This window comes from Chamaea fasciata, unplaced genomic scaffold (assembly GCF_029207755.1).
Source record: "Chamaea fasciata isolate MVZ Bird 193981 ecotype frontalis unplaced genomic scaffold, bChaFas1.0.hap1 SCAF_9, whole genome shotgun sequence".
NCBI classification, from domain to species: Eukaryota; Metazoa; Chordata; class Aves; order Passeriformes; family Sylviidae; genus Chamaea; species Chamaea fasciata.
In genome coordinates, this window is record NW_027094094.1 from 24,931,302 (window position 1) to 24,942,538 (window position 11,237).

Here is an 11,237-nt window from a genome sequence, read left to right on the forward strand (position 1 = left end):
CTGGGCTGGCAGCTGAGATGCCGAGGTTGGAGAGCCCCAGTGTGTACCTTGGAACCCCTGGGGCATCCACTGGGCTGGCACTGTGTGTACAGTCCATGTAAACCCCCAAAAATATAAACTTTGAAAAATGTAACAGGTAAGTAATGAAAATCCTCTTTAGACAGTTAAAACACTACACAGATGATGGTGGCCAGCCAGTGCTAGAAAAGATTGTTGGTGACTTTCATTTTAAAATAAGAAATCTAATAACTAAAACTTCTTGCTAGGATGAGAAAAACACTTCTTTGCCTTCATGTTGTATTGTGCATATTTTTCCACTTTAATGACAAATTTAGCCGAAAACCATGAAAAAAATCTATAATTAGCTCCAGCTTTACAAGTATAAATCCATATGCTAGTTAGCCTATAGAAAATAGCCGTTTGTGTTAAATTCATCAAGAATTTCTCATTAAAAACTGAGCACACACGAATTAGTTTGACAGGGAAGAACTGCTGGAGCATTTGCTTGGATTTGGCTCCGTGTGTCCCCAGCCTTTGTCTTCACTGCAAGTGTTGCTGCCAGCTATTTCACCCAGCCTAGCCACAGCCTTGGAGCCCTGAGTGATTTCATTAACAGATGATGAATTATGAGAACTTGAACTGTGGCTTGTGGTTGAAGTCCCACTGCATTGGTGCTTTAATTCTCAGCTGAGTTTGAATATTATGCCACAGACCCCATTAGGTTGTCTTGGTCAGGCTTGAAGCCTGTATTAAAATTAAGTCTGAGGTACCTGTGATTGGATGGGAGTTCACTTGTAGAAAATAGAGATGTGTACGGCTTTTGGTATACTGCAATGAAAGCAGGCTGGATGAAGATGTGGGTAAGCAGCTCATCAAAAACATTCACAAAGCTGACGACAGATTCATCTTGTGAGGCTGAAGCATTTTCATCATGGGGTGTCAGAGTAACCCCGAAACAAGATGCTGCTTTGCTTTTCTCTGTTGACATTAGAAAAATCTCCCCAAGAATCTACAAGTGCTTTTTTTTCTCAAAGCACACACACACTGAAAGGAGAGGTGAAGGTGATGAAGGAGAGTGCTGAAATATGAATAGAAGTTATAATTATAACAGCCACTCTTCTGTTAAAGCAGAGTTCTCTGTATTACCATGAATTTCTAAGCTCTCTTCAGGAGCTGCAATGCTGCGACTAATTTATTGTTAGCTTTGTTGTAAAATGCTTTAGATCATGAGTTTAATTATTTGATTAATGAATTGCCTTCATGTTGAGACATCCAAAATTTGGGTAGTGAACTGCCTACTATATTTGTCGGTTTGTCTTCAGGAGAAATTCAGTTCTTTTTTAGGTAAGCGTGCAAAGAGTTAAAAAAAAACAACTTATAACATGGAACAAATATCTATTCCATATATCTTTCGCCTGGTCAAATTTCCTTAGCATTGGCTAATACACAATATTCTGCACACTTTCCTCTAAAATTTAAATAAATTGAGTGAGACTTTATTATTACTCCCTGGTTCATTATCACCAAGGCTCATCTTGACCCAGTCACAAGTGATGGGCAGGATAAGCCAGAAAAGAAGACACGCACCAAAAAAAAAAAAAAAATAGGGTATTGGCAGAAATGCCTTAGCAATGCTTGTTGGAACACACAGGCATAAATTATGTTACAAAGAATATTTTGCTTCCCAACCTGTGGATATTGCATTAAGCTCCTACTTTGTTTCCAAGTCTATTTATAGTTCCTAGATTATGTGAAATCCTTATGAAATTGTTTAGTACCCATGGTTACCAAACACATTTCACAAACTAACACAATTCTAATGCTGTGATATATCAGCAAGTTTTTTCTCTTTTCCTAGCAGTAGGTTTCTGGTAGAAATCCTCAGAGGCATGGATAATAAAATCCAAAAATATTTCCTGCATTTGCAGCAAGCTGTATTTAACATTACCCTTTCTGCATGGCTTTACTTTTGGCATGGCGTTGTGGCACTTTGTAAGCATAAATAGTCTTGGCCTGCCTTGTATTCCAATGGAATGTGTAAGTCTTTAGGACATGACATTTCCAAAGAGATGACAGCTGAAAAGCCTTCATGTCTAAATCTAAACAGCAGCTAAAGCACATAAAACTTCCTTTTTACCGTCCTTTTCTGTTGCAAATGTATACAGACAACAGCAAGGGTTGCAGCTGTAATAATTCTAGTGTTAGAGGTTCTGTGATACTTTCTTATTGTGGTAGGATTCACACATTTTTTTAATGTTTTGTTCTTTTCATCTGATGATTCAGGAAATGTGTGAAATTGAGGCAGGTTGCTGTGTCTTACGGGTTCTCTGTGATGTAAATATAGGACTGTTCACCAAAGACTTTTACTGCTATGAATGATATCCTGTGAAGGCAAGAAAGCTGGCACAATTGACACAATACAGTGAAACCAAACTATTTCTCATTCCTGTTATTTTTTTTTCTCCTTTTTAATGCATTAAGCCATTCTTTGCTTTTAATTTTGTCCCATTTTGACACCTCTGATATGTATCTCACATACAAGAATTTTGTGATGCCAATGAGCTATAACAGAAAAAAAATAAGGTTTATAAACTGTCTTATTTACTCTTTGCTGTTTTCCTCTAACGATCCCTTCATAGCCCTGTGTACATATCTAACTAAATCAAGTAGCAAAAGCCAACATGACACCCATATGTGCCAGTAATTAGCAGGTACAGGCTGATTGCCATCGGAAGTGGGTAATGTTTTGGCACTAATGGACCATTACAATGAGAGGGCATTATAGTCTCAGCGCTTCTTTCCTGCAATAATGCCATCCCGGGCGTTTTCTGCTTTTCTCACTGACAACAGCTTGAAATACAGCTGCAGCTAAACCAGGTAATCCACCTGATCGGAATCTGCTCACAGTCGGGGAAAGGAAGCATTTGGAGTTGCGTTAGTATTTCAGAAGTATGTTAAATCATTTAAGGCTTGTATAGCTTTTCACTCCACTCATGCTACTTGTTTGTTAAATAAAAGCTTACAGGAATCCATTCAATTCACAGGAGAGCTACAAAACCGATGTTTGTATCCATTCCCGTGAACTGTTTATTATATTGTTGCAATCCATCTCCTCCTTCAGATCCCTGTGTTAGCTGATCAACACAATAGTTGGAAACATATGTGAAGTGCCGATTGCTCCAAGTAGATTTTGGAAAGGGGAGGGGGGGAAGTAAATAGTTCTCATGGAGCTTTATTTGTAGAACATAGATCATGGCTGCATTTTATCATTCCTTCATAAGCAGTACACAGGGATTTTGTGTGTGATTTTTGATTTTTCAGTGGATTAAAAAAATTCTGTTCCATTCTGTGCTGCCATTAGTGACTGAGAGACTGAAGTAAGCAGAGAGGGGATCATTGCTGCTTCTGGCCCTGGCCTGGCTGTTTTTACAGTCTGCCAGATGCTGAGCCTCACCTGCAGCAGCAGCAGCTCCTCCTCCACCTTGCAGCCTGGGGCTTGGAGCCAAGAGAGTTATTTTGCAAGGGTTTGTGCACAGTGCCTTCCCATCAGGGGATGACTAAACAAAGACCTACTATGGGAGTTGCTTAGGGAGGCAGAGACTGTTTGTTTATGTCCTGCAAAACACATTATACCTGGGATAAAGAGAATTTTCCCTACTCTTTTTAGTCTGCATCTGAAGCTTAAACAAACCTGGCAGAGCTAGAGCATGGAAAGTCTGTCTGTGGGAGGAAGATATCAGATATCTTGAGTTACAGGATGCCAACAGCTGTGAGCCTCCCTCTTCATTTTATTCCTGCCTTGGGAACAGGCCCTGCAAGCAGACCAGAAGTTGGCAGTGTGGAATGACTAAGCAGAAAGCCGGCAGCTGCTCAGAAAGTCAAAGTAGGGATGTCCAAATTTCTCTGTGGTTGCACTGCATTCCTCACCCAGCCTTGGAGAAGCTCTAATGTGAGAAACATAAAGCCAAGACTGAGGAATTAGCACCCACTAAGGCCGGCAAAGGATCTGTGGCCAGGGTGTAGTGGGCTGGTGGAGGCAGCAGGGGCTGGCTCCCTCTCCTCTTCCCCAGCTGCAGCTGCTCTTTGCTACCTCCTCGTTAAGGCCTGTTTCTTCATGAACTCCAAGTTATCCAAAACTGGGATGTGTTTGCACAAATGCTTAGGACCTGTAAATCCAGGGCCACGCTAAGGAGACAGTGTTTGTGATCTGAGCCTCAGAATACTGTAGACAATCTGATCTCAGCATCTGCTGTGCGAGATAATTGGTGTGTCTTGGCTGTGTGTCTGGTGTTAGGCTGAGCAGAAAGATGAACACACTGTGCAGATTAAGGTTAAGCCAAGAACAACATTTCCGTGAATGTCGCTGGAAGTGAGTTTGTCCACAGCATGATCTTGCAAATGTGATGTCTCCCCATGAATCATTTGCTCTCTTTCTTCCAGAAACTCTAGAGTTCCACGTAGTCTTGTTTCTTTTGTGATTTATGAGGAAAAATATCTGTCACCCTGTTTACAGCCTCTAGACACTATTCTAAATGTCACTGTCATCTGAGCCATGTGACATCACCCCCATTGTGCACTTGCATGGCCTGACTCTCTTAACAAGCATTATTGGATCTGTTTGCCTAAAATTTGGCACTACATCAAGCGTGAATAAACCTATGCCTACAGTCACAGAGCAGTAGAAGGAACAGCAGAAAAAAACAGATACTCAAGAAAACAGATAGTTCATTGGAGGAGAAATTAATTATGCCTGCTTTGAACACGAGGTATTCGATTTATAGCGATTAATGGTTTAAGATCCATGTGCTTTCAGTGCTACTTGCAGTTGAAAATAGTCATTGGTATGAAAGACCTGTCTGTAGATTCTCAGTTGTCCTGTTAGAACAGCAGGAGTATGTATGTTCATGCGTAAAAGTGATCACATGAAACATTTCTTTAATTGTAAGTATTAATTGTGAGAGGGTTTTAATGTCACTTCCTCTTTTGTGAATTGTGGTTGACCATGTAGAGACATTCATGAAGGCCAATGCACTTTCAAGTAATTTACCAGAATTTTGAAGCCAAACATATTGGAGTCTCAGTTGACTTCCTTTTGCCTTGGCACAAACACTGAGATAACTGTGATTGGAACTGAATATTTTAACTTCAGATTTTCCTGTTCTACAAAAGGAAGAACACCTGTCTTACTGAGATCCTAGCAATTCTTAAAATCATTCTAGAGACATTTGTGCTCAGATGTAATTTCTACTGTGGTAACGGAGTTTTTGTGAATTACTTGCAAACCCCTCTGAAGCTCTTGAATATCTTTTTTTTATTTTCTGCAGTGATTATTCTCCCTCTTTCTCTTCTCTCTCTTTTTTTTTCTTTTTTGTTCCCTTGCCAAAGGGAAGTTCATTTTAAAGTCACATTTTCCAGCCTTGTAGTGGGGAGGATGAATCCTAAAATACTAACTCGTTTAAATTCACTCTCTACATTTTTACAAGGCTCACTGCAAAGCCCATGTACAACAAAGGAGATTTTGCATCAGCTCTAACAGATTTCAGCTTGAGAAAACATATTCTATTTTCCAGTAAAATGCTGTGTCTCCATCTTCTTTTTTTCCCTCACTCTTCAGTCTCTCAATTCATTTTTTAAAGTTTTGTTTTTGTTTTTGTGTTTTTTTTTTTTTTAATCTGGATGCTCTTTGCTTTACTTTTCTCCCTATTTTATTTTTTCCTAAGCAGGATTTGATCCCAGTAGAGCTGGGGTTCAAGCTGGTATTTTAGGAGCAGAATATGACTGAACTGCTCATTAAATACAGTAAGTATATTCATCTCTTATTAAATATTCCAATATTCAAAGTGAAAATTAGTTAGTTTCTTTAGAAGATATGTTCATCTTTAGAAGATGCTGTCCACACTTATGTAACTTCATTGTTTAATAAGAAAAAAAAAGACCTAGAAACTTGCTTTTTTCATACTTGAGAGTATGAACAGCAGTTTCACACTGTATCATACTGCAAAATACTGCCATTTCACACTATAAATCTGTAAACCATAAATTATAAATAGAGCCTATAGCTACATGTCTGTGTGCCATGATTACATTTTTCTAAGTTTTTCCCTATAGTAATTTAACTTCTTTTAGGGTTTCTCCTACTGGTACTGCAGGTTGGTGGTGATTTGGCAGAAGGCTCTCTTCTCTCTGCTGTGAAGCAGAGAAGTGCCACAGCTCAGGGGCCAAAGCAGAGCTGTGCTTACGCAAGGTGTAACAACAGGCTGTGGATGCTGATCTTGGCCTCGCCCACTGCACTTGCAGGGTTCACTCAGTTATTTCATTTCTGCCTTTTGCAGGATTTTCAGCTCAAGGACTGTGCAGGCCATTCTGCTACTAGGGTCAAAAGCTGACCATGGCAGCCCCTCTGTGTGGCTGAGTGTGATCTTCAATACCATCAGCAAACTATGTGAGCTCCTCCTAGGGCAGCAGTTATTTGCTTTCCAGCCAAGAAAATGCAAGGTTGCTGGGAGAACAGGGGAACTATGAAAAAGTACCAACAATGCAGGTGCACTACAAAAAAACCTGAGCAAACACACAGGGTTTTATTGCAATTCCGATGGCACTGTTCATTTTCCTTCATCTGGCAGAATACACTGCCAGTATGGACACATCTTATATCTCTTACTAATTTTTAATCACTTTTAATTAAGATTAGACTGGATCATCATTGATATAAATAGATCAAGCGCACTGTCACAATGAATATAGTGAAGATGCCAAAACTTCTATGGACTAGAATTCATACTGGGACAGTTGTGCAAAGTAATGGTCATGATTATGACTAAGAGCAATTAACAGTAAGACAATTGCCTATATCATGTGTGTCTTATATGAAATCACTAGATGAAATAAGCAGGAGGTATTCTTTTGGCTTTAATGGCAGTGCATTTCACCCCTTACATTCTACAGCTTTTGAAATCAAAAGGGAAGACAAAGAATAAAAAGTTTTAATTTTTTTTACTAAAGCTCTCCCTCAGACATCGTTGACAGCAGGTGTCTCTTGGAAAGATGGTGGATGCAGGTGCACCGCAGGTTTGTGCCTCAGTCTTTAGTGCTCTCTGCGAATAGTGGTTTCATTTTCATTTTCCCCAAGTTCATTTCTTTTCCTGCAAATGTCCTCTTTTCTTTTTGAAGCTTGTTGCAGCAAGAAGACTTCACTTTATTTATAGTGAGCTATGATAGAGTTTCTAATGAGTCTGAAAGGCATCAACATATCAGACACACAGGCTTCCTGCAAAAACCCAGGCAAGTGTCAAACGGGTCCTTCTTTAAGACTTCAGGAGATTATATCTTTTTGTAGAAGTCCACTGTGCAATTACTTCACTTTCATGGTCACAGATGGCTACTGAAATCATTCTGTCTGATAGTGTTTGATGAAGCATTTAACATTTTGAATCACAGTGGACTAATACAATTCAGAATGAATCTTGAATACTTTAACTGGATTAAATGTCTGAGAAATTTTTTTTGTCTCAATGTGCAATGCTTTTCTACTTTAAGAACACCACAGGCACTTTAAAGCTATAGTGAAGATGCTATAGAATGATGAAAAGAATCCTACCTTTCCTTGGTGGCTCTGGCTATTCCTTTCTCATCATAAAGCATGTATTAGCTCTTTCAGACAGCTGAACAGTCCCATTGTCCTGGGCACAGAAAAGCATAAAATCACTGGCAATCACTTTGCCATTGTGTTTGGAGATTAAAGGACAGGACCTGACAAATGAAGCAGACCTTGAATCAGAAGAAAAGGTAGCATCAGATAATGCAGATAAACAGTATGTCTAGCACAGATTAGCTTTGAATGAATTCTTGGCCAGTCATTCCTTTGGCAAGCTGTTTGCCAAAGAAAAGTCTTGATTTATCTTTCAGGTAGTATTGATCTTTATTTCTAATTCTGAATATTATTTTGTATTCAGTTTTAATTAAGATTCAGGATGCTCTTGTAAGTTTCCAGGAATGCTCAAAGAGCATATAATCCAGAAAATTATCTGGATGCTTATTTCTGTGGCTGTTCTCCTTACTCCCATCCTGCCACCTGAACAACCTCATCCTGGCAGCACATATTTGTATCAGTTTTCTAATGTCAAAAGCAGTGTGCAAGGATTTATGGGAAGGTCTTGGGATGACTCAACTCTTGGCTGCTGTCTCGGCAGCAGAAGGCTGTGGTTTCCATTTCCACCTCATGTACTAGGCTCACACCCAATGCTTGGCACTGTCTTTTGGTGACAGGGGGTGTTTCGCTGAGGAAGATGTCATCCTGAACATGACATGATGAACTCACAGCTATTGTTTCTCCATCTGGAAATGAAAACCCCAAGGGATACTTCAGACAGTGCAGGAGCTTAGCTTAGGGCACGGCCAAACGTTCCCAAAAATCATTGGTGTGACAATTCAAATGTGAGATGTTCAGTACATGACAACCACGTTTCTGCCTGAAGAGCTTTTGCAGCATCACTGTCTGTATTTTCATCAGTGCACAGCATCTGTTGTGCCATTTGTAAAACACTCAGATTTCTATTAGCACAGCAGACATTTCTCTTCCGTGCAAGTGTCAGGGGCTGTAACAAGTCAACTTTGCTGCTGCCTCTTCCCACCTCTGGAGAGGTGTATCCTTCCTGTTGCTGCAGGGAGAAAGTCCGCTGTAGAAGTCAGTGTGTGGCACCACTGAACACTTAAATGTGTCTGCCAAGGGAAATACTGCAACTGATTCCATGTTTTTCAGTGATACGGGAGACAGAAATCCTTTAATTATGGTGCATGATGGAGGCTGGAACAAGGGGCCAATATTGACAGTTTATAATTGTCTTCAGTAAAGGAGATTGATGTACCTAGGGAAAATAGAACATTTTTGGCTCATTATGATATTCTGCTTTCAATCTGAATTAAAAATAAAAATATACCTTCCTCTTATCTGTGTCTGACTCCCTGTTACCCCAGATTTTCTGCACTACTCTGTAATCTTATTACAGATTTCTGCTTGTTTCCTTCCTCCCCTTGTCAGAGAAAGAAAGGAGGAGAGAAAGAAATCTTTCAAGTACTTTCTCCTTTGGCTGGAAAAACACAGAAAATGCTTGTGTAAGAACAGTGATAATAGCCAAGGACCAGGCTTGAGCCCTGTGTTTTTATGCTTTTCCAGGGAATGTGGTGATGATTATGAACGGATCCAGTCACAGCCCATTAACGAGCTTGTTCTCATGCAGAGAGCTGACAGCAGATTTCAGGTAGATTTGGGCTTGGACACACACAAAGAAAATGCTTCTGTTTGTTCTGTTCTCTTTAGGCTGGATGCCACACTGTGAAACACCAATCTTTCAGCTATCAGTGGTGAACTTGCCTCCCTTCACCACAAATCTAATCTTAAAGAGCAATTAAAAATGCACTAAAAAAGTATCTTAGGATGTCCTATTGTCTCTAGGCAGGAGATACCAGGATCCTCCCAAGGATACTGTCGTGTTCTAAAGCCCCTGATACTCACAGCCTCTCTGTGGTCATTTTGGAGAGGTCAATCTTCCTGTCCGTCTGAGCTCAGAAATAACTCTTGATGGAGTTTGGTAGAAAAACAGTTCTAAAAAGTATTTAAAAGTTAGAATAAATGTATTACTTGGTACCATGACAAATATCTTGAATCTTTCAGGTGGTATGAATGCGCAGGTAAATAGGTTTGCAATTCTCATGACACAAAACTAAGTAGAAAACTGTAAATAAAATGTCTTGCAGATCACAGAAACAAGAGAGCATACAAGTGAGTCTGATTTGTGAGCAAAGTTGCCTATAAAATAGACTCCTCTCAGGGAATTTCAGTAGTTTTCTTCTTTAACAAAAATATGGCAGTTAGATGCTCTGCCAAACTTTTAGTGGCTTAAAACTCCAAGATTTCTACAGAAATCTGGAGAGGAGCCATTTTGGAACATGATTTTTATCAACAGGGTTTAGAAGGAATGATCAAAACAAATCTGAAGTCTTAATAAACAATCGAGTTTCCATCTTTACTGCTTAGATTCCTATTTCCCTCTCATGCAGGTAGTACTAAATTGCAGGTAGCAGATGCTACCTTGTTCTTCATTAGGCTTTAATATCACTTCATATATATTTAAAATTTATAACAGGTCTCATGAATTCAAATGAGACATCACAGTCCACAGATAAAACTGTAATAACAGTTATACAGATTTTAGAAAATAGCCAACCCCAGGTGTTGACTCATGAATATTTATACACATCACTCAGCAAGGAAGCAAAATACAATTTGGGTCTGATCCTTTTCCCAATAAAATGGATAAAAAAACACCCAACACTAAAAACACTCCTTTAAAAGACATCTGAGAAAAAAAACCCACCAATTTTTCCCCATCTCCACGTGTATCCCCAAAAATAGGGTGGAGTAGAGGGATCAAAAAATGAAAATATATTTTTGCTTTTTTTACTTCTTGAGATGGTTCTTATTTTTTTCCTCAATTTTGAATATATTCTTATCTAAATGCAAGTAAGCAAAGCTATTTTTCACATACAGTTTTTTTTTTAATTGTGTCACAATGCTTGAGTTTAAGCATATATTCTTTGCATGATAAATTTCATGAATAAAAGCAATCTCTGTGACACCTGTGAAAGGAAATACATACATAAAAACAATTTAAAGCCAGTAAAGATTTTATTTATATAGCTGGAATACAGCCAAATGGATTTTTCTCACTTAAGAAAACATTCACTCAAATTGGGGAAGTTTCTCTTCCAAAAATTCAATTTTGGAGTGTCATAGGGAAGGGAAAAAAAACCCCAAAAAACCAAGAAACAAGTCTGGAAGTAAATGAGATAAATACAAATACCTGGTAAAGTATGAGCTCTAGGACAGATTCTGACTTTATTTGCACCTTTGTACATATTTTGATATTTCCATTAAGTTACATTGTAAAAGATTTATTTCATGGCACTGAGACCAGGACCATGCACATGAATGCCTGACAAAAGAGAAGAGACAGTTTGACAGATCAGGAAAATAGGACCAAACCTAGACTTTATATAGAACTTAGATTTTCACTCTTCCCTCAATGCTACGTTTTCCTCCTGAAAACAGAACTCCATGAACCAGGGAGACAGTCAAAAGGGAAGAGAAAATGCTTGTGGCAATAAAAATAATGTAAATAAAGGTTCAGGAAACATGATCAATGGCTTAGAAAGACCCAAATCTGTTCTTTATTTTCCAG